Source organism: Thalassophryne amazonica, chromosome 8 (genome assembly GCF_902500255.1).
Source record: "Thalassophryne amazonica chromosome 8, fThaAma1.1, whole genome shotgun sequence".
NCBI classification, from domain to species: Eukaryota; Metazoa; Chordata; class Actinopteri; order Batrachoidiformes; family Batrachoididae; genus Thalassophryne; species Thalassophryne amazonica.
Window position 1 is genome coordinate 87,789,691 of NC_047110.1, and position 21,675 is coordinate 87,811,365.

Sequence of the window (21,675 nt, forward strand, 5' to 3'; positions counted from 1 at the left end):
GTATGAGGCACTCCTTGTGTGCTGAATCAGAGCATCCTTTGTAGGAGGCACACTTTGTTCACATGGCGAAGATGATGCAAGACAGAAGATTTTGTATCTTGCATTGTTGATTCCATCCGATTTAGGCTGCCCATAGAGGTGGCAGACAAATCTTTCAAGGCAGTCAATCAGTAACTCTGGTGGGCTAAATTGATGACCAAGTTGAATGAAGGCACTGGTAAACTCCTCTGATGCTGTCATAATGGAAAGTGCTTTTAGTTTGCCTTTCCCATAAAATGCACTTGTTGAATCACAACCAGTGAAGGTACAACCCCTGGCAAAAATTATGGAATCACCGGCCTCAGAAAATGTTCATTCAGTTGTTTAATTTGGTAAAAAAAAAAAAAAAGCAGATCATAGACATGACACAAAACTAAAGTCATTTCAAATGGCAACTTTCTGGCTTTAAGAAACACTATAAGAAATCAGGAAAAAAAAATTGTGGCAGTCAGTAATGGTTACTTTTTTAGACCAAGCAGAGGGAAAAAATATGGAATCACTCAATTCTGAGGAAAAAATTATGGAATCATGAAAAACAAAAGAACGCTCCAACACATCACGAGTATTTTGTTGCACCACCTCTGGCTTTTATAACAGCTTGCAGTCTCTGAGGCATGGACTTAATGAGCGACAAACAGTACTTTTTATCAATCTGGCTCCAACTTTCTCTGATTGCTGTTGCCAGATCAGCTTTGCAGGTTGGAGCCTTGTCATGGACCATTTTCTTCAACCTACACCAAAGATTTTCAATTGGATTAAGATCCGGACTATTTGCAGGCCATGACATTGACCCTATGTGTCTTTTTGCAAGGAATGTTTTCACAGTTTTTGCTCTATGGCAAGATGCATTATCATCTTGAAAAATGATTTCATCATCCCCAAATTTACATGTTCTCTTCAGGCAGTCATCTTTATAAATCTCATTGGAACGGCACCAAACAAAAGTTCCAGCATCATCACCTTGCCCAATGCAGATTCGAGATTCATCACTGAATATGACTTTCATCCAGTCATCCACAGTCCACGATTGCTTTTCCTTAGCCCATTGTAACCTTGTTTTTTCTGTTTAGGTGTTAATGATGCCTTTCGTTTAGCTTTTCTGTATGTAAATCCCATTTCCTTTAGGCGGTTTCTTACAGTTCGGTCACAGACGTTGACTCCAGTTTCCTCCCATTCGTTCCTCATTTGTTTTGTTGTGCATTTTGAATTTTTGAGACATATTGCTTTAAGTTTTCTGTCTTGATGCTTTGATATCTTCCTTGGTCTACCAGTATGTTTGCCTTTAACAACCTTCCCATGTTGTTTGTATTTGGTCCAGAGTTTAGACACAGCTGACTGTGAACAACCAACATCTTTTGCAACATTGCGTGATGATTTACCATCTTTTAAGAGTTTGATAATCTTTTCCTTTGTTTCAATTGACATCTCTCGTGTTGGAGCCATGATTCATGTCAGTCCACTTGGTGCAACAGCTTTCCAAGGTGTGATCACTCCTTTTTAGATGCAGACTAATGAGCAGATCTGATTTGATGCACGTGTTAGTTTTGGGGATGAAAATTTACAGGGTGATTCCATAATTTATTCCTCAGAATTGAGTGATTCCATATTTTTTTCCCTCTGCTTGGTCTAAAAAAGTAACCGTTACTGACTGCCACAATTTTTTTTCTTGATTTCTTATAGTGTTTCTTAAAGCCAGAAAGTTCCCATTTGAAATGACTTTAGTTTTGTGTCATGTCTGTGATCTGCTTTTTTTTCTACAAAATTAAACATCTGAATGAACATCCTCCGAGGCCGGTGATTCCATAATTTTTGCCAGGGGTTGTATGAAGACCGATCATAGCAGCAGACACTTTCAGCCCTAACTCTGACGCTACCTTGGTTAGATCTATTATACATGCTTTGTTCTTTACTCCTTTGGCAAAGTACAAATGGGCATGAATGTCCTGGTTGAGAGACAGAGCTATGATTGCCACATCTGTATCAGGACTGTGAATCAAAATGCTACTGTGTGTATTGCTTGCATGTTTGGAATGAAGAAGGATATGTGTGTCTCCCTCTTCATGATCACAGCCGAGCTCAGCTGTCAGCTGCACTGACAGAACTGATTCGTGAATATTCAGCTGATGACACTCTGATCCATGAGCAATGAAAATGCTAATGTCACTTGTAAATGCACAAAAATTGGCATTCTTCCACTCCATGAAGAGAAATTCCACAAGGGCCTCTTTGTTTTTCCCATTTGCAAGGAATTTTTTCCACTGCATTGGTGTTTTCTGATCCCTGTTATAGATACAAAATGTCTGTCTCCCATCATCACCACGACGTGCCATCTCAGCATTTTTTATGCTGATGGATGGATGTCTGTCAGTGACAAAATCCACTTGATTACACTTGTATTTCTTCATCAACTGAATAAGTCAACTTAATCTTTGATCGGCGAGTTCTCCAAAACGTGAAGCTGTAAGCCGCATGCTGTGTAGGAGACCCATTCCATCGATGATGAGGGCACCATCATCTGGAGTTGTTGAAACCAAACAGCCCTTGGAGCTTTCAGTACTATCAAGTACTGCAGATTTGGGTGTCTTTCCCAAGGAGCTATCAGCTGTTGAAAGTGGCACTGAGACAGGTGACAATGAGTAGCACAGAATCTCATGGAGATCAATGTTTCTGTTCTGTGCAATAATGAGCAGTCTAGAAAATAACTGCTTGTCATTGCACAACATGATGTTGAAGATCATGTGACGCAAACAAGCATTTTGATTGGTCAACATTCAAAATCACTGCTCTCGACCTCAGACTAAATAGTCCTGTCAGAACGGGCGGGAGCCTGTCTACCATGGTGGCTGGACCCGCAATGCAAACTCCCGGACTAGGCTTGGGTGTAGGAGAAAACATGATCTTTATTCCAGGCTGTGGTACAGTACACATGTGATCAAGCAGCGGAGCAGAGGTACAATCAGGATCAGGAAAAAACGCAGTCATGGTTGAGCAGGGATCAGAGGCACGAGCAAACACAGACGTCCGGGACGAGGCAAAAGGCATGGTCGAGGAAAACAGAGCAGAGGTACGATACACGGCGAAGCAAAATATTGGAACTGACAAAGGGCGCTGGAATGTGTACGCGACAAGAAACTGGCAGTGAGCTGTGAGACTGTGATGGTTTAAATAAGGAGCAAACAAATTAGGGTGATGTGAAGCAGGTGCGTGGAAGTCTCTGGAAGGGGGTGTGACCGGGGGGGCCAAAGGTTGTGCAGAGTACAAGATAGTGAAGGAAGGAAAGCACAGAGTGGAGTGAAGTAACAGACAAAGACACGTGAGCTGGAGCAAGAGTGGGAGTGAACGAAAACACAAAGCAGACATAAACAAGGTGGGAAACAAAGACATGGGGCAGGTGCAGTGATGTGAACATAATAAGCTGGGTGTGAGGAATAAACTAACACCAAATGTGAAACTACAAAAACAAGAACTGAAAACAAACATGAGCATGTGAACAAAAGCAACTAGAACTGATCAGGAAATCAATACAAAAGCAAAATTAAACAGTAACAGACTAATAAACAGAAATCAAAACCCGATATATAAGTACAACAGAAAACAACAGCCACCATATACAGAAGAAAGCTAAATGATAAACAATGAAAATACAAACCGGCTGAACAGAACTAGAACAGAACTGGACAATGGGTAAAGTATGAAAAGTAACAAAGTGATAAGAAAAACATAACAGAATAACTCATGATGAAAATAATTACTGATAAATCAAAGCTGAAGCAGACGGAAAACCACAAAAAGAGGAAAAACAAGGGCTCAGTGCCCTGACCCGGCCAAATCTCTGACAAGTCCATCATAAAAGCGGGTTAAACTTTAAACTGGCAGGAGTTGTGAGTTTAACCTTTTGCATGTGCTATATCTCAGCAGTTTTTCCAAGTAGAAATGTTTATTTTTTAGTTCACTTGAAGTGGGAACGGAACTGAACGAAAACGGGGTTCAGCTTGCCGTCTGTATACAAAGAGCCTGTGTTGATTACTCTCATGTCATTGTGTTCTGTTCATTTTGGCAGTCTTTGCCTGTTGGTGGGACATTTGCGGGATCGATTCATCCATATGAGATCCTTCCAGAACTGAGACTCGTGGGTCTACATGGGAACTTGTCAGATCCACAGCATGGGTTAGGAGACAATCATGTGGATGAAAATAAGCCAATTCAGCATCTCAGTATGCGCAGTGCATGCTGGGCTGCGTCAAAGTTCACAGCTACCCAAAACATACAATAAGGGCAGACAGCAACATAAATATTGAAGATTTTAAATGCTGGGAAGTCAACATTTTGAAAGAATTTTTCAAAAAATGTGGCTACAAAATAAGTGGGAAGTGGAAGAAAGAACTTGTGGTCCTGTGTTATGCACTCACACTACAAAACGCCCCCCAAAATACTAACTACAGAAAACAAACAGGAGGCCGTTAAGCAGTGGTGTCAAAAGTACACACATTTGTTACTTAAGTAGAAGTATAGATAGTGCAGTTTAAAAACACTCTGGTAAAAGTTGAAGTATCAACTTGACCTCTTTACTCAAGTAAAAGTGAAAAAGTATGTGCTCCAAAACCTACTTAAAGTACAAAAGTATAAAGTAACCTTTAAAAAAAAAAAGAAAAAAAAAAGGTAGATGCCACTATATGAATTGAAAGCTTAATTTAAAAACTGATTCGTTCTACGTGGCCCAAAACCCCAATTACCCCCCAACACCACCTGCATGCAAATGTTTCAATTCTAGAAGCTCTGAAATGCAATCTGGGACTATTCCAGATAATAAACTGCAGTGAGTGCAGCATCCATTTAGTGAAGGAAAAAAAACAAAAAACAAAAAAAAAAACACAACTTTCCTTATTCAAATTAATTCCAGTAGTATTCTGCTCTTACTAGGATGCAGCAGTTTTCTAGTTTGGCAGATAGTTCTGGAGGAAATCACTGAAGAAATTAACACATTGAAAATATGGTTTGACCGAAACAAACTGTCATTAAATAAGACAGGGATGAAATGGAGGTGTAAAAGTCACTAGGTGTTCACAGAAAACATTTATTTATGTATACTCAACAAAAATATAAATACAACATTATCTTCAATAATTATGTTATCAGATTATCGGAAGTGTGCCCACCACTGTATATACACACTCAACAAAAATATAAACGCAACACTTTTGGTTTTGCTCCCATTTTGTATGAGATGAACTCAAAGATCTAAAACTTTTTCCACATACACAATATCACCATTTCCCTCAAATATTGTTCACAAACCAGTCTAAATCTGTGATAGTGAGCACTTCTCCTTTGCTGAGATAATCCATCCCACCTCACAGGTGTGCCATATCAAGATGCTGATTAGACACCATGATTAGTGCACAGGTGTGCCTTAGACTGCCCACAATAAAAGGCCACTCTGAAAGGTGCAGTTTTATCACACAGCACAATGCCACAGATGTCGCAAGATTTGAGGGAGCGTGCAATTGGCATGCTGACAGCAGGAATGTCAACCAGAGCTGTTGCTCGTGTATTGAATGTTCATTTCTTTACCATAAGCCATCTCCAAAGGCGTTTCAGAGAATTTGGCAGTACATCCAACCAGCTTCACAACCGCAGACCACGTGTAACCACACCAGCCCAGGACCTCCACATCCAGCATGTTCACCTCCAAGATCGTCTGAGACCAGCCACTCGGACAGCTGCTGAAACAATCGGTTTGCATAACCAAAGAATTTCTGCACAAACTGTCAGAAACCGTCTCAGGGAAGCTCATCTGCATGCTCGTCGTCCTCATCGGGGTCTCGACCTGACTCCAGTTCGTCGTCGTAACCGACTTGAGTGGGCAAATGCTCACATTCGCTGGCGTTTGGCACGTTGGAGAGGTGTTCTCTTCACAGATGATGCGAAGGAGATGTGTTGCACTGCATGAGGCATATGGTGGTCACACCAGATACTGACTGGTATTCCCCCCGAGTAAAACAAAACTGTACCTTTCAGAGTGGCCTTTTATTGTGGGCAGTCTAAGGCACACCTGTGCACTAATCATGGTGTCTAATCAGCATCTTGATATGGCACACTTGTGAGGTGGGATGGATTATCTCAGCAAAGGAGAAGTGCTCACTATCACAGATTTAGACTGGTTTGTGAACAATATTTGAGGGAAATGGTGATATTGTGTACGTGGAAAAAGTTTTAGATTTTTGAGTTCATCTCATACAAAATGGGAGCAAAACCAAAAGTGTTGCGTTTATATTTTTGTTGAGTATGTATTTATTTATGTATGTTCATTGCTTTTATATTTTCTGTTGTGTTTCTATTCAGGTTCTTTTTGTCTCTTTCTCTAAAATTGTATATAATAATCATTAGATTATTAATATATAAACAAAAATAAATGTAAGAAATATTACAATTTGAAAACAAATGCACCCGAACGTGATGAGAGCTGCAATTGCTTAATGCTAAGTTTTAACATTGAAAATGCCATAGACATGCTAACGCGTTAGCGTCGCTCCCATTTTTTAGTTATAAAATACATCTATCAACTGTTTCAGAAGACCATAACAGGTCGGTTTAACATAGAAAAGGTAAATAATACTCACAGACGTATGCTCTTTAGGGTTTTAGCGGGGGAAAATTAAGCGAAAGAAAGAAGGAATAAACGAAGCAATAGGTCGAAGCATTGCTTCAATCTGCGAAACACTGCTTCGATTGATGCACGGTTCAAAGCAAAGCCGCGCTGCAGAAAAGTTGATTACAGGCGCACATGACGTGAAATATATACATATATAAATATTAAACTGAAGCCAAGAGTAACGAGGCTGTTTGTTTTAAAAATGTAAGGAATAGAAAGTACAGATACTTGTGTGAAAATGTAATGAGTAGAAGTCAGAAGTAGGCAGAAAAATAAGTAATGGAGTAAAGTATAGATACCTAAAAAGTGTACTTAAGTACAGTAACGAAGTATTTGTACTTCGTTACTTGACACCTCTGCCGTTAAGAAAGACTATTAGTGTTTACTGACATTTGAAGTTAACGGTTGTCAGTTGGCAATTCCTTATCTATTACACCTCTCAGATGTTGGTATACAGACTGACACCTGTATATCCAATCTCAATTAGCTGTCTCGTGTGCAACCTCAAGAGCAGCTACATCAACTGGAAACCCTGGGCAGAACAGGCAAGGGACTGAGCCACCTGGCGAGCACTGATCCACAAAAAAAGTGTACGGACAACACCAAGGAGAAAGTCAAAGAGAGAGAGCAAGATCCTGACCAGCTCTGAAGCGGGAAAGAATGCCTTTAGTTTTTCAGCTCCCTCTGATTGGAACATTGTCCAGTCCGAACTGAAACTGCGCAGACTGACTTCCTTGAACACCTTCCAATCTATTTTATGAGATTGTGAATGGGATTCTTTTGCGTAATGCCTGTGTTTCTAAATTTAAAATCTGCTTGAGCCTTTATATCATGTGCAATGTTTTAACCAAGATGACTGTATTTTATTTATCACCAGCGTTCTCATGTTGATGTTAAGCTGGCCATTATGACGTGTGCTGCTGCCTTTCTTGGCCAGGTCATCCTTATAAAGAGGTTTTGATCTCACTGGAATTCTACCTGGTTAAATAAGGGCTATTATTATTATTGTTGTTGTTATTGTTGTGCAGATTTTGTTTTCTATCAGATAGAGAAGAGGAAGTTGTATTCTTTAATTAGTACCTAGTTTAGTATTCATTGGTAAATACACAGGAACATGAGTGTTGTTAGAAGGAAAGGTGATGTAACACAGTAGTAAACATACCACTATCCCAGCTTTTTTGAAACATGTTGCAGGCATCCATTTAAAAATGAGCAAATGTTTTCACAAAAACAATAAAGCTTATCAGTTTGAACATTAAATATCTTGTCTTAGTGGTGTATTCAACTGAATATAGGTTGAAGAGGATTTGCAAATCATTGTATTCTGTTTTTATTTACATTTTACACAACATCCCAACCTCACTGGAATTGGGGTTGTACACATTTGTATTTATGTTACCCGAGCTTGTAACTGAGATGTTCTGGTAATGAATGATGGAGAAAAAAGTAGTTTGTTTTCCTGACTTTGTTCTTTTATCTAAACATGCTGCAAATTGTACTGTGTCAGTTACAGTCCAGAACCAACATTTTTGCCAAATTTTCTTAAAAAAAAAAAATACAAAATAGGACTTCTTTAGGTTTTTTCTTTTATTTATTTTTTATTCTTTGTAATTCTGCTATCATTCCATCAAACAGAAGAAGTAGTAAGTGCACAATGTGCACAATGTGAGGCCCATCTGGTAAGAGCTTATCCCCATACCATAGCGGGACACAATGGGAGTCTAAAACTTCCACTGGATGGGACACCAGTCCATTGCAGGTTACTTCCCCATCCAAGGACGGAATCCACTTACAGCTGGGTGGACTGGGATTATGTAGATCGATAAAGTATTTTATCCAAGGACACCGATAGGTATTCTCAAGTGGATGCACCTGGAATTGAACAATGACCTTTTTATTGGTCGTCCAACTCTTATCATACATAACCACCTGCTTTATCAAACAGATTGAATAACAAAATAAAACCAGAAATACTTAGAGAGTGCATACTTATGCCAAGGCCAGTACTTGAAAGACCTTTTCTGTGAAATACCATTGTCAACAGACAGAAGAGGACAGCAGTTATCTGGTTGTCTGTTTTTGTCTATGTGTTTAATCGTGGGTGATGGATCTTAAAAAGTGGTTTTGAGATTATAGTTGGACAAAGTTTGGTAAAGCTCTCAATCTGTCTCTAATTTTCTCCTTTCCTCTTTCTTCAGTTTCTTTTAAATTGTCTGACACAGCTTCCTTTTGTCTCATTTTACAGTATTCTTGCCCTGTGACATCGTGAATTCAGAAGTGTGTCTGCTGTCTTCTGCTGGTTGATGGAAGGCAGAGTGCACCTTCTAGAATGAATGTTTGTAGTTTTATTTTGTACAACACAGCAACTTCATTTCCATTGTGCTTCTCCGAATGTGTACTATTTCATTGTAACAGATTTGCATCCTTTGTCAGTTCTGTCTGTAATTTCACTCAGTGATCATCTGTCATGAGGTCTTTTTTAGTAATTAAAATGTTTTCCTGTGACAGCAAATTCAGGTTCAACATCGAAACCTTGATGCAGACCAAAATGTAATGTCTATTGCCCCATATTTCATGGAGATCAGATGAAAGTCATTAATGCAATCTCATTAATCCACAAACCCACCAGCCACCAAAGGGCAAACATAACCTACCCGATGGAGGTAAGAACTACTGTACTGCTGTGCATTTGGAGGAAGCACGCTGATTGTAGCAGCCTGCAACCATGAGATGAACAATTTGTAGCCTCCTGACTCCCTCCAATGCAAATCTACAGTAAGATTAGCCCGCCTATCTGCTCTATTGTGCTTAATGCTTTATAGACTGATGGTTGCATGCTGGCATCATTGTGATGACTTACAGTCCAATCTCAGAGTAGCATCTGCTGGAAACAAAGAGAGAAGCTAGTTAGCTCTTATAAACTTATTACACATAAATATCATGATGCAACACTCCCCAAAGGTATGTTTCCCATAACAGTACCCATAAAGCAGAATTCTGCAAAGGAATTATTCATGGCTAATTCTCAAATGCACCAGATGTGGTTCAACATATGTGGTATTAAGTTTCATGAATGCATGTAGTGCAGATAGCTCATTGAGATAAGGAGTTCGACTATCAAAATGTGGACCTGGGTTTGAGTTCAGATCACACTACCTCACTGTATCATTTGAGAAGACAATCTGAATTTTATGACATGGTACCAAGAGAAGAGTTGTCCTATTGTATGAGGAAGTAAGGAGTGGCAGAGAAGTATGTGAGGGTGGTGCAGGATATGTACAATAGTGTGACAGTGGTGAGATGTGTAGTAGCAATGATGCATACTTTCAAGGTAGAGGTGGGATTACAGCAAAGCATTTCTTGTTTGCAGTGGGGCTGGACAGGTTGACAGACAACATAAGACAGGAGTCTCCATAGACTATGATGCTTTCAGATGACATTGTGGTCTATTGTGAGAGGAGACAGGAGGTTGAGATGAGCCTAGAGAAGTGGAGATATGCTCTGGAGAGAAAGGGAATTAAAGTCAGTAGGAGCAAGACTGAGTACACGTGTGAATGAGATGGAGGCCGGTGGAATAGTGCAGTTACAAGGAGTAGATGTGGTGAAAGTAGATGAGTTTAAATGCTTGGGGTCAGCTGTCCAAAGTAGTGGAGTGTGTGGTAGAGAGGTGAAGAAGAGAGTGTAGGCAGGGTGGAGTGGGTGGAGAAATGTGGCAGGAGTGATTTGTGTATAATATCTACAAGGGTAGATGTCATAGTGACACCAAGCACAAAGGCAGGAGGCAGAGCTGAAGATGCTTGGAACTTTTTGGGGACTTACGAGGATGAACAGGATTAAGAATGAACATATCAATGGGACAGTACAGGTGGGACGCCTTGGAGACAAAGCCAGAGAGGTGGGAATGAGATGGTTTGGACATGTGCAGAAGATGGACCCAGGGTATATGTAGGGAGAATGATGCTGAGGATGGAGCCATCCAGCAGGAGAAGAAGAAGGAGGCCAAAGAGGAGATGTATGGTTGGGGTGAGGGAGCACATTCAGGTGGGTGGTGTGGCAGAGGAACATGAAAAGGAGAGGATGAAATGGAAATTGATGATCTACTGTAGCGACTGCTTACGGGAGGAGCTGGAAGGAGAAGAGGATCTCAAGACAAAATTCTTGGAAAGGCAAATTTACACTGTTTGACAGATACAGTTATTGCACAGACGTTTTGTGTGTGTGTGTGTGTGTGTGTGTGTGTGTGTGTGTGTGTGTGTGTGTGTGTGTTTATTGAGTATGTCGACCTTTGGTGCAGAAGCTGTTCTTCAGTCTTGTGGTGTTTGAGTGAAATAAAATTAAATAAAATGAAATTAAATTAAATAAATAAAAATAAATTAAAAAATTGTGCAATAATACGGCAGCTGATATCCCAGCAAAATCCAACTTTTTTTCAATTTCAGGTTTTAGTAATTGGCTAACTTTGAACATTAGTGTATAATGCTGTCAGAATAAGATGTTTTAAGGAAGTGGTAGTATAACCCCTATCAAGGAGACTACGTCTGGAGCCGAGGCTATACCTCTAAATCTGAGGCCATAGTTCTCAGCAGGAAACCGATGGATTGCCTTCTCCGGGTTGGGAATATGCTCTTGCCCCAAGTGAAGGAATTCAAGTACCTTGGGGTCTTGTTCATGAGTGAGGGGACAACGGAGCGTGAGATTGGCCGGAGAATCGGCGCAGCAGGGGCGGTATTGCGTTCGCTCTACCGTACTGTTGTGATGAAAAGGGAGCTGAGCCAAAAGGCGAAGCTCTTGATCTTCTAGTCAGTCTTAGTTCCTACTCTCACCTATGGTCATGAGGGTTGGGTCATGACTGAAAGAACTAGATTGCAGGTACAAGCGGCTGAAATGGGTTTCCTTAAGAGGGTGGCTGATGTCTCCCTTAGACATAGGGTGAGAAGTTCGGGCATCCGTGAGGAGCTGAGAGTAGAGCCACTGCTCCTTTGCGTTGAAAGGAGCCAGGGGTGGTTGAGGTGGTTCTGCATCTGGTAAGGATGCCTCCTGGGCGCCTCCCTAGGGAGGTGTTCCAGGCATGTCCATCTGGGAGGACACCCTGCGGAAGACCCAGGACTAGGTGGAGAGATTATATCTCCACTCTGGCCTGGGAAGACCTCGTGATCCCCCAGTCAGAGTGGTCAACGTGGCACAGGAAAGGGAAGTCTGGGGTCCCCTGCTGGAGATGTTGCCCCCGTGACCCGATCCCGGATAAGCGGTTGAAGATGAGTGATGAGTGGTAGTATAACCAACAAAATTATTCTGGGAAATATTCAACAATAAAATATATCAAAATGTAAATATCATGTTTATCCTGAGATAAACCACAATTTATTGTTTTTGTTTTAGGCTTGACACAAACAGTTCACCAGGTTATGCACTGATTGTTTGGTTTGTTTTGTTTTTTGTCTTTTTTTTTTTGCATAATCCTGTTTCAAACACACACACACACACAACCAGCCTATCTGCAGATATCAGTGAAAGAATGATTTTCCAGAAGCAATGAGCTGCTGGCTGCTCGCCATTCATAAAGATACCAGTAGTGAGCAATTATCACCACTAGACGCCGCTCTTTGTAACCTGAGGAATGTCGCTCCACCATCATTTCACCAACTTCCACTCAGACACCCCCCCCCCCCCCCCCCAGCCACCCACTAACACTGATATTTATGAGTACTGTATCAATGCTGTTATTGTCTGTGATGCTCTAAAGTCTTCAGTACCAGGAAGACACAACAGCTGTGTCACAATTACAATGGCTTCAGAAAAATGCTGCGTTACTGCAGCCAGAGAACACTGGGAAGTGATGTAACAGTCTGAGGATTCAGTCTGTGAGGTTAAGGCAAGAAGAAGATCGACGCAGGAAGACAGACGTTACTTGAGAGGCTTCAGAGGCCAGACAGAGAAATGGAACCATATGGCAGAACAGGAAGGAGGAACTGAGAGAGAGAGAGAGAGAGACACTGATGGAGGAGAGAAAACATGGCAGCAGGTTGCAGAGAGAAGGAGCTGGGTGGGGGCGGGAGGTATAGGGTGCAGGAAGCAAGAGGACAACAAGCAGGAGCAGCAGGAGCTGAAGGTGACAAAAAATGATGGAGACCGGAAAAGTGCGTGGAAGCGGGTGACGACAAGCCGGGGGAGGCAGTCGAGAGAAGTGAGAAACAGGGTGAGAGAGGTGGGTGGCAGAGCCTACAGCTTGGAAGCAGAGGAGGTGACAGAGGGGGTGTTTGGTGCTCAGTGATGTGTTATCTCCCCCCCCCCGCCCCTCTCACTCACTCACTCTCTCCATCTCCCTCATCTTAGCTGCTGTTGCCAAGGTAACCGCACAGCCTCTAGCTGCATCTACCTAGACGAAGCTGTTGCCTGTGGATCTCTCTCTCTCTCTCTCCCCTTCATGATACAAACAAAAGAAAATCTATCATACTTCATACCTCTCTCTCTCTCTCTCTCTCTCTCTCTCTCTCTCTCTCTCTCTCTCACACACACACAGACACATCGGCACTCACATTCATAGATTCTTCCATTTCTTCACCTCACACTCCTCCTCACCGCTCCCTCTCTCTCTCCCTCTCTGTGTAGCTCTGGCTCCTTCTTCTCCTTCTCCCAGACAGGGCGGCGGTAAAGGGATTGGCGTGCTCCTCTGTGTTTGGCATTCTGCTCTTGGCTCAGGGGGAGCCGAGCGTCAGATGGCGATGTGAAGACAGGCTCAGCCAGGTAAGAAGACTTATCCTGTGGGTGAGCAACTGTTCCAGCCCTCCTCTCCTCGTCCTGCTGTCTCTCTCTGTCTGTCCCTGTTTGCGGCGGTGCGACATGAGGTGAATACCAATTCCTCAGCAAAGCTTAATGATTCATGTGCCCACTGCGCTTTTTTTAACAAAAAGGTTGAGGTTTGTGGTGCGTGCTCTGTGAGGCCGATGTTTTTCAGATTATCTGTCAACAGGTTGAACAGGTAGTGTGATTTCTCCAGTGTTGTATCATGTATTTGTGCGACGGTGTGGGAGTTACCAGAGAGATGCAACAGTCCTCCTCCCTGGTGATTCATACTCAATCATCCAGCAGCTCTGCACCGTGTGGCCGCTCCGGCTCACCGTAGCTGTGTACGTGATATGAATGGCATTTTGTCTCTGTATGAATGGCTGCCGGACAACCGTCGTATTTGATGCAGTGCAATCATGTAACACACTCCCGGTTGTTAGTGGGAATCCGGATTGATCCTCGGCAGTGTGTAAATCGATTTGCAGTGCAGCACATTTAAGTTATTTATATAGATTAGCTTTGAAGTGTGAGTTTATTTTTGTGGAATAATGGGATTTACTTTTCAAATGCACCAGGAAGCTGTTCGAAGAGATTGTCAGTCCACTTGAAAACGATAGTTGATTGTCTTTCTTTATGATAGACAGGAGGCAGCTGCCAGCTTATTTCAAGTTTCCAGGGGAGAAACAAATGCTCTGCATGAAAATACAGCAGTTATAACTATAGAAAAGTGAGCGTGAGTTTGTGAAAGTTGTAAGTGAGTGAGGTGGATGTGGCGGGTTTTGGAAGCTCATGTTACCATCCTGTCATCACTTCCAGTGGAAGCTTCCTCTGAGCCCTCGCCCTGCCACATGAGCTCAGTATTTCACTCTTTGTGCACTTTCTTTTACCTGGAAATGGCGAGTGATGATGTGCCTGAATTAAACATTAAGAGGACATGTCAGGCCAGCCGCTGGGTCCTTTCTGTGTGGAGTTTGCATGTTCTCTCTGTGTTTCTGCGGGTTCCCTTCAGGTGGTCCAGCTTCCTCCCTCTTCCAAAGAGGTTTGGAAGAGGGTGTTTGTGACCCTGTGATGGGCTGGTGGTGAACCCCATCTCTCACCCTCTGATAACTGGAATAAGCGAGCGTAGAAAGACCGTCAGTCCACACAGATATTAACTCATTTATTCCATAAATGGAACATCAGGAATATAAATCCCAATCCACCCGTCAGCCAGGAAGTTGGGTGATAAAAAGGGGGATAAAGTAAATCAAATTGTTGCTTTAGTCAAGTGTCTGCAGTCATTCCTGATGCTGCGGCTCTTCTGGCACACAAGCCACTGATTTATTTCTAGGCTCTGTTTAGAATCCACTGGATGCTCTGAATAGATGCAAATCAATGGAAAGACTACGCACAAGCTCTATTTGAAGAATGTGGGGGTGGTGTGGTATTTGTAAGGACCCAAAGAAGATACATCTTCAGTGAAGATGAAGCTCACTCAGCCGTCAGGTCTGGCTTAACCGTGCTTCTGCAGATAACTGTTTAGTAATATTTGGCCTCATTCATGAACCGTTCTTAAGAACAAATTGGTTCCTAAGTCCTGCTGATGAAGTTTATAATGATAAACTTTGAGTGCATACCCAGGATTTGTTCTTGTTCCTGCGAACACTAAGGAGTACTCTTACACACATTTCAGTGCCGACATGTTGTCACATTGGTTGCGTTGTCTGCTTATGTGAAGTTCATTAAAATACGATATTGCAGTGATATGTCCGTGATATCTCTGGTCATTATTAGATGTTATGTTTTGGTCATGTACAGAGTATTTTTTTTATTTTTAAATAAATGAAATGTACACTGGATATGCACTCTGAACATTGCAGCTGTGTTTAGTTATGTTCACTTGCTACCTTGTAAAGTTGAGTTCAATATCCAAAACCTGTAAGAGGTCTTTATGTTAAAGAGAGGTAGCAACTGGACATAACTAAACAAGGCTGGAATGTTTCAGAGTGTGGTTGCGAGTGTTGATGCAATCTTATCCAGCATGTCGCCTATCAATTCTTGATTGCGCAACACCGCTTCCATGATCAGGCGTGGAGAGGCACGAGACTGAGTACGTATGGAGGTACTGCTGCAGGAGGGTTCAGGTGCTGTTGCAGGTTGGCTCTGTGGGACTTCATCTGTGGAAAATAAAATCAAGCCATGATATTGGACTGAAGGCCACAACAAAGATGAATTTTGATCTTACACACTATGGTAAACTGCCGCCTTTAGCACACATTTTAAATAACGGCAATTAGAAGAAAAAATTTACCTTCCTATTCCTCTGGATTGGCAGCCGCACAGCGAGGGGATGGAAGCTTTGTCTCGGGGACCAGGTCATTAGGGTATCCATGATGAACAGAAATATTCTGTCAATGCACCGTGGTCTTGTTTTAAATATGGCAGGTTTTTCCAAGATGTTTGAAAATTTAATTCATTCATTTATTTCTTTACTTCATTGCAGCCTTTGACATACATTGCATTTCTGTAGAGCTTGTAACATTGTTGTGATTTCACCAGGAGATTTTCCAGAAGCACCAAGGTTGTGCTACAGTGTCTACAGTTTTGCTACAGTTGTTTTCACATACATCAATCAATCAATCAATCAATCAATCAATCAATCAATCAATCAATCAATCAATCAATCAATCAATCAATTTTATTTATATAGCGCCAAATCACAACAAACAGTTGCCCCAAGGCGCTTTATATTGTAAGGCAAGGCCATACAATAATTACGTAAAAACCCCAACGGTCAAAACGACCCCCTGTGAGCAAGCACTTGGCGACAGTGGGAAGGAAAAAACTCCCTTTTAACAGGAAGAAACCTCCAGCAGAACCAGGCTCAGGGAGGGGCAGTCTTCTGCTGGGACTGGTAGGGGCTGAGGGAGAGAACCAGGAAAAAGACATGCTGTGGAGGGGAGCAGAGATCAATCACTAATGATTAAATGCAGAGTGGTGCATACAGCGCAAAAAGAGAAAGAAACACTCAGTGCATCATGGGAACCCCCCGCAGTCTACGTCTATAGCAGCATAACTAAGGGATGGTTCAGGGTCACCTGATCCAGCCCTAACTATAAGCTTTAGCAAAAAGGAAAGTTTTAAGCCTAATCTTAAAAGTAGAGAGGGTGTCTGTCTCCCTGATCTGAATTGGGAACTGGTTCCACAGGAGAGGAGCCTGAAAGCTGAAGGCTCTGCCTCCCATTCTACTCTTACAAACCCTAGGAACTACAAGTAAGCCTGCAGTCTGAGAGCGAAGCGCTCTATTGGGGTGATATGGTACTATGAGGTCCCTAAGATAAGATGGGACCTGATTATTCAAAACCTTATAAGTAAGAAGAAGAATTTTAAATTCTATTCTAGAATTAACAGGAAGCCAATGAAGAGAGGCCAATATGGGTGAGATATGCTCTCTCCTTCTAGTCCCCGTTAGTACTCTAGCTGCAGCATTTTGAATTAACTGAAGGCTTTTCAGGGAATTTTTAGGACAACCTCATAATAATGAATTACAATAGTCCAGCCTAGAGGAAATAAATGCATGAATTAGTTTTTCAGCATCACTCTGAGACAAGACCTTTCTAATTTTAGAGCTATTGCGTAAATGCAAAAAGCAGTCCTACATATTTGTTTAATATGCGCATTGAATGACAATATCCTGATCAAAAATGACTCCAAGATTTCTCACAGTATTACTAGAGGTCAGGGTAATGCCATCCAGAGTAAGGATCTGGTTAGACACCATGTTTCTAAGATTTGTGGGGCCAAGTATAATAACTTCAGTTTTATCTGAGTTTAAAAGCAGGAAATTAGAGGTCATCCATGTCTTTATGTCTGTAAGACAATCCTGCAGTTTAGCTAATTGGTGTGTGTCCTCTGGCTTCATGGATAGATAAAGCTGGGTATCATCTGTGTAACAATGAAAATTTAAGCAATGCCGTCTAATAATACTGCCTAAGGGAAGCATGTATAAAGTGAATAAAATTGGTCCTAGCACAGAACCTTGTGGAACTCCATAATTAACCTTAGTCTGTGAACAAGATTCCCTATTTACATAAACAAATTGTAATCTATTAGATAAATATGATTCAAACCACCGCAGCGCAGTGCCTTTAATACCTATGGCATGCTCTAATCTCTGTAATAAAATTTTATGGTCAACAGTATCAAAAGCAGCACTGAGGTCTAACAGAACAAGCACAGAGATGAGTCCACTGTCTGAGGCCATAAGAAGATCATTTGTAACCTTCACTAATGCTGTTTCTGTACTATGATGAATTCTAAAACCTGACTGAAACTCTTCAAATAGACCATTCCTCTGCAGATGATCAGTTAGCTGTTTTACAACTACCCTTTCAAGAATTTCTGAGAGAAAAGGAAGGTTGGAGATTGGCCTATAATTAGCTAAGATAGCTGGGTCAAGTGATGGCTTTTTAAGTAATGGTTTAATTACTGCCACCTTAAAAGCCTGTGGTACATAGCCAACTAATAAAGATAGATTGATCATATTTAAGATCGAAGCATTAAATAATGGTAGGGCTTCCTTGAGCAGCCTGGTAGGAATGGGGTCTAATAGACATGTTGATGGTTTGGATGAAGTTAACTAATGAAAATAACTCAGACAGAACAATCTGAGAGAAAGAGTCTAACCAAATACCGGCATCACTGAAAACAGCCAAAGATAACGATACGTCTTTGGGATGGTTATGAGTAATTTTTCTCTATAGTTAAAATTTTAAGAAAGTCATGAAGTCATTACTAGTTAAAGTTAAAGGAATACTCGGCTCAATAGAGCTCTGACTCTTTGTCAGCCTGGCTACAGTGCTGAAAAGAAACCTGGGGTTGTTCTTATTTTCTTCAATTAGTGATGAGTAGTAAGATGTCCTAGCTTTACGGAGGGCTTTTTTTTATAGAGCAACAGACTCTTTTTCCAGGCTAAGTGAAGATCTTCTAAATTAGTAAGACACCATTTCCTCTCCAACTTACGGATTATCTGCTTTAAGCTGCGAGTTTGTGAGTTATACCACGGAGTCAGGCACTTCTGATTTAAAGCTCTCTTTTTCAGAGGAGCTACAGCATCCAAGGTTGTCTTCAATGAGGATGTAAAACTACTGACGAGATACTCTATCTCACTTACAGAGTTTAGGTAGCTACTCTGCACTGTGTTGGTATATGGCATTAGAGAACATAAAGAAGGAATCATATCCTTAAACCTAGTTACAGCGCTTTCTGAAAGACTTCTAGTGTAATGAAACTTATTCCCCACTGCTGGGTAGTCCATCAGAGTAAATGTATTAAGAAATGATCAGACAGAAGGGAGTTTTCAGGGAATACTGTTAAGTCTTCAATTTCCATACCATAATTCAGAACAAGATCTAAGATATGATTAAAGTGGTGGGTGGACTCATTTACATTTTGAGCAAAGCCAATTGAGTCTAATAATAGATTAAATGCAGTGTTGAGGCTGTCATTCTCAGCATCTGTGTGGATGTTAAAATCGCCCACTATAATTATCTTATCTGAGCTAAGCACTAAGTCAGACAAAAGGTCTGAAAATTCACAGAGAAACTCACAGTAACGACCAGGTGGACAATAGATAATAACAAATAAAACTGGTTTTTGGGACTTCCAATTTGGATGGACAAGACTAAGAGTCAAGCTTTCAAATGAATTAAAGCTCTGTCTGGGTTTTTGATTAATTAATAAGCTGGAATGGAAGATTGCTGCTAATCCTCCGCCTCGGCCCGTGCTACGAGCATTCTGGCAGTTAGTGTGACTCGGGGGTGTTGACTCATTTAAACTAACATATTCATCCTGCTGTAACCAGGTTTCCGTAAGGCAGAATAAATCAATATGTTGATCAATTATTATATCATTTAGTAACAGGGACTTAGAAGAGAGAGACCTAATGTTTAGTAGACCACATTTAACTGTTTTAATCTGTGGTGCAGTTGAAGGTGCTATATTATTTTTTCTTTTGAATTTTTATGCATAAATAGATTTTTGCTGGTTATTGGTGGTCTGGGAGCAGGCACCGTCTCTACGGGGATGGGGTAATGAGGGGATGGCAGGGGGAGAGAAGCTGCAGAGAGGTGTGTAAGACTACAACTCTGCTTCCTGGTCCCAACCCTGGATAGTCACGGTTTGGAGGATTTAAGAAAATTGGCCAGATTTCTAGAAATGAGAGCTGCTCCATCCAAAGTGGGATGGATGCTGTCTCTCCTAACAAGACCAGGTTTTCCCCAGAAGCTTTGCCAATTATCTATGAAGCCCACCTCATTTTTTGGACACCACTCAGACAGCCAGCAATTCAAGAAGAACATGCGGCTAAACATGTCACTCCCGGTCCGATTGGGGAGGGGCCCAGAGAAAACTACAGAGTCCGACATTGCTTTTGCAAAGTTACACACCGATTCAATGTTAATTTTAGTGACCTCCGATTGGCGTAACCGCGTGTCATTACTGCCGACGTGAATTACAATCTTACCAAATTTACGCTTAGCCTTAGCCAGCAGTTTCAAATTTCCTTCAATGTCGCCTGCTCTGGCCCCCGGAAGACAATTGACTATGGTTGCTGGTGTCGCTAACTTCACATTTCTCAAAACAGAGTCGCCAATAACCAGAGTTTGATCCTCGGTGGGTGTGTCGTGGAGTGGGGAAAAACGGTTAGAAATGTGAACGGGTTGGCGGTGTACACGGGGCTTCTGTTTAGAACTACGCTTCCTCCTCATAGTCACCCAGTCGGCCTGCTTTCCCGGCTGCTCGGGATCTGCCAGAGGGAAACTAACTTCTTCTTCTTCTTTAGTTTTTGCTTGAAATACAAAGATATTTGCCTGGAAGTGTATTGTTATTGTGCTGTCTGTTACTGTACAGGAGTATTTATCATAGGTCACTATGATAAATACTTGACCTACGTATTGCGCCGGTACATAGGTCAAGCCCTATGTACCGGCGCGGCCCTTGCATTCGCAAGGCGCAGGACTTCTGTGTGTTCCAAGGGTGAATAAAAAGTCTGTGGGGTATAGACCCTTCTCTTACCATGGCCCTGCTCTCTGGAACGATCTACCTGCATCTATAAGGCAGTCTGACACGGTGGAGACTTTTAAATCAAGCTTGAAGACCCACTTTTTCCAACTGTCTTATCGTTAATTTATTATGTTTTTATGTTTGCTTTGTAATTTATTTTTATTCTATGTTTTTACCTTTTTTCCTGTGCCCTTTTCGATTTTAATTCACATTGTGTTGCTATGAATTGTGTGTTGAAAATTGAAAACTGAATATTGATAGCATGTTAATGGCTCATGTATGTCTGAGCTGCGGTGATCTGGTTACCATGGTTACCAAAATGGCAACCTCACTGCGTCATAAACAACCTTCACAAGAAGCCACTCTCCTGTCCGTGGTACTCTACCTGTCCCTGTATTGTCGGGGGGCATAAATAGACACACAGTTAACGTTTTCATTTTAGGTATCTGTGACAACCTAATTTGTATTTATGTTTATTATATGTGCCTACATTGTATGTATGCACGTTGCCATGGATACAGGCCGGGCTAACTGGCGTCATCACTTCCAAAGTTCCACCTTCGCAGCAAGCGAAAAAAGACAGAAGAGGACTCTGGGCAGATTCCCTGCATTCAACATCTGCACTCACACAGCTCCTGCTGCCCGTGTGGTCTCACATTGCGCTGAGCTCACCCCGTTCATTCAACAGGGTCCACTGGCACAGGAGAGGAGGAGAGGAGGAGGAGAGACGAGTGAAGAGAAGGCTTCGCCTCATGCATACTGATGGGGCGAGAGCAGCCTCAATGTTTTTCGTCTGTGTCGAATCATCGCTGCCTCTTAAGGAGGGAGAGAAAAAGGGGGCAGAAATATTGACAGTTTACTGTGTCACTGCATCACTATCCTCCACTCATGAAAGCACAACTGGGAGCTGCCGGAGGTGCTACTCCGATCCATTTTTAGCTGAATTACTAACCTTCTGACAGCGTGTCCACTTGATTTCAACTCACAGAGCATCTTAACTTTGCATTTATGGACAGTCCAAAAGAGGATTTTTGATATTGTTTTCTATGTTGGACAGTCTGTTAAATTCTGTGATGGCACCCAAATGTAACTCAGTACACAGAACCAAAGTCTCGAAAATGGCAAAAGAATAAGAATTTTATTAAACAAAAATCTTA

The 21,675-nt window shown here is 41.7% G+C and overlaps 1 protein-coding gene across 2 annotated transcripts in view; it reads left to right on the top strand.

Annotated features, from left to right (window-relative positions):
- Positions 1-12,551: 12,551 nt before the first annotated feature.
- ptpn5 (protein tyrosine phosphatase non-receptor type 5) overlaps positions 12,552-21,675 on the top strand; it is a 42,394-nt gene continuing 33,270 nt past the window's right edge. The window contains exons 1-2 of one of the 2 annotated variants that reach the window (XM_034176903.1): positions 12,552-12,896; positions 13,329-13,435. The gene's annotated coding sequence lies outside the window, so the exon portion shown is untranslated. Of the gene's footprint in view, positions 12,897-13,084; positions 13,436-21,675 lie in introns of those variants that run through there. The other variant, XM_034176902.1, reaches the window with a different exon arrangement.